Raw genomic sequence first — 2768 nt, 5'->3', positions numbered from 1 at the left:
AAATCTCAATTATTTGTCAATTAAACAAAATACTTATTCCTATTCAAAGCCTGAGTCAAAAAAGAAATCACCAGGCAAATTTGTAGTATATCAAACTAAATGATAATAAAGAGACAAATATCAAAATTTGTACAATGCAGCTAAAATAGTTTATAAGTGAAAGTGAAGTCGCTCAGTCGTGTCTGGCTCTTTGCGACCCCATGGACTGTAGCCTACCAGGCTCCTCTCTCCATGGGATTCTCCAGGCAAGAGTACTGGAATGGGTTGCCATTTCCTTCTCCAGGGGATCTTCCCAACCCAGGGATCGAACCCGGGTCTCCTGCATTCCAGGCAGACACTTTAACCTCTGAGCCACCAGGGAAGCCCAAAATAGTTTATAGAGAGAAATAAATAACTTTAAAACTTGTATTCAAATAAAGAAATTTGAAAACAGTGGTCTAAATTTTTACTTTTAAAAGCTAAAGAAATAAAAATAAATTAAACCCTAAGGAAGTAAAAGAAAATAAGAAAGATAAGAGCATGAATCAGTGAAACAGAAAGCAAACAGAATTAACAAAGTCCATCTAAAAATTTCATTGCATGCTCTGCACATTCAGACTATCAGAATGAATTGCTCTATGTGTGGTATATTGTGAGGTTACATATACCCAGAATTACAGGAATGATTTATTCATACTACTTTTGCAAGATAACATTGTATTAAATAATGATAATGATTCCAGTTCTACAATGGGCAGATATATTTGAACACATTTATTCTTAATAGAAATACTGTAAAGCATATATATTTTCATTCTCCAAATGAGGAAGCCGCATTTTGAAGACCTGAAGTAGTTTTCTCAAAGTCACCCAATAAGTGATAGAAATAGGATTCAAAATAGACTCCTTTGGTCCCCAAACTGGCACCACTTTTCCCATAAAGCTAAGTTATATTATCTGTTGATCTGTTTGTCTGTCACTTTTTATTACAATTCTTTTTATAGTTCTTTTCTCATATGATAGTTTAGACTCTCTTGGACATTTTATTTCCACTCTATAGTTCAGTTCTTTTTTTCAGTTTATTAATTTTTGGTGATATCACTGAAGTTAAATATACTTAATATGAACTACTTTGGAAATATCTACAGAATTTCATATTGTACAGTTAATGTTTACTTCCATATCTCCATACCTTCAAAATGTTAAAACTTACCTTGAATTTTCTGAGTCATTGTAAGGTGAGATTTACTGTGATATCATGTCCTTATAAAGAGGATAGTTTATATATATGGAATTTAGAAAGATGCAAATGATAACCCTATATACGAGACAACAAAAGAGACACAGATGTATAGAACAGTCTTTGGGACTCTATGGGAGAGGGTGAGGGTGGGATGATTTGGGAGAATGGCATTGAAACACGTATGTTGTCATATGTGAAACGAATCACTAGTTCAGGGTCGATGCATGTTATAGGATGCTCGGGGCTGGCATGCAGGGATGACCCAGAGAGAGGGAGGATAAAGGGAGGAAGGAGGTGGGAGGGGGGTTCAGGAGGGGGAACTTATGTAAACCCGGGGTGAATTCATATCAATGTATGGCAAAACCAACCAATATAATATTGTAAAATAATTTGCCTCCAATAAAAAATAAATTAATTAAAAATAAATAAATAAAAAAAAATAAAAATTCTGATAAAGGAGATTTGAAAAGTAAAACGAAATATTATTAATGAAAACATTTGGAATACTTTATTTTAGTAAAGGTAATTATTTGACTAAAATTGCTGATCTCTAACCTTATTTTCTTATTTTTCTATACTAAAAAAAGATGCAGTCTTGTCTTCCTGTTTTCTAGCAACTTACACCCACTCTCTAAAATATGATGTCTGCTTCTACTAATACTTCCAAAAATATCTGAATGTTTATGTGTAATTTTCTGTGATAAATGCTTTGTAATCATTACATCCTTAAATGCTTATTATGATTTGTTAAAATAGAATCATCCCTATTTTCCATGTAAGGAAACAGACCCAGGTTGCATCAAAGGAAAGCCAAAAATCAGTATTCAACTGAGATCTTGTTGGGTCGAATCTTGTTCTTTTGGCTCTTGTAAGCCACATTATATGTATATATATATGTATATATTTTTCCACAATTCTAAGAGATGTTTATCAGTTTTCACAATCAATAGCAGACAAAAAATAAAAGATAATTATAATTGCAAGCCAAAATGGGAACATGATTAACTTAACAATGTAAAATAATCACATAAAATTTGGGGGGCGGGATCAAGCAGAGTATTGTGATAAGTGGAAGTGGATACATGCACATGTTTTCATCCACCCAACTATGTCTTTTGGTTGGTGCATTTATACATTTACATTTAAGGTAATTATTGGCATGTATGATCCAGAAATATATGGGGAAACAGTGGAAACAATGTCAGACTTTATTTTTGGGGGCTCCAAAATCACTGCAGATGGTGATTACAGCCATGAAATTAAAAGACACTTACTCCTTGGAAGGAAAGTTATGACCAGCCTAGATAGCATATTAAAAAGTAGAGACATTACTTTGCCAACAAAGGCCCGTCTAGTCAAGGCTATGGTTTTTCCCGTGGTCATGTATGGATGTGAGAGTTGGACTGTGAAGAAAGTTGATCGCCGAAGAATCGATGCTTTTGAACTGGGGTGTTTAAGACTCTTGAGAGTCCCTTGGACTGCAAGGAGATCCAACCAGTCCATCCTAAAGAAGACCAGTCCTGGGTGTTCACTGGATGGACTGATA

The 2768-nt window shown here is 34.2% G+C and overlaps 1 non-coding gene across 1 annotated transcript; it reads right to left on the bottom strand.

The window, feature by feature from the left end:
- Positions 1-289: 289 nt before the first annotated feature.
- Positions 290-361, bottom strand: TRNAS-GGA (transfer RNA serine (anticodon GGA)). Its single transcript has one exon. It is a non-coding gene; the product is annotated as a tRNA-Ser (tRNA).
- Positions 362-2768: the final 2407 nt, after the last annotated feature.

Source organism: Moschus berezovskii, chromosome 8, assembly GCF_049115385.1.
Source record: "Moschus berezovskii isolate FMDL1 chromosome 8, NW_MosBer_1.0, whole genome shotgun sequence".
Taxonomy (NCBI): domain Eukaryota; kingdom Metazoa; phylum Chordata; class Mammalia; order Artiodactyla; family Moschidae; genus Moschus; species Moschus berezovskii.
Note: the sequence above shows the minus strand (reverse complement) of the source record. Positions and strands in the feature narration are given on the sequence as shown.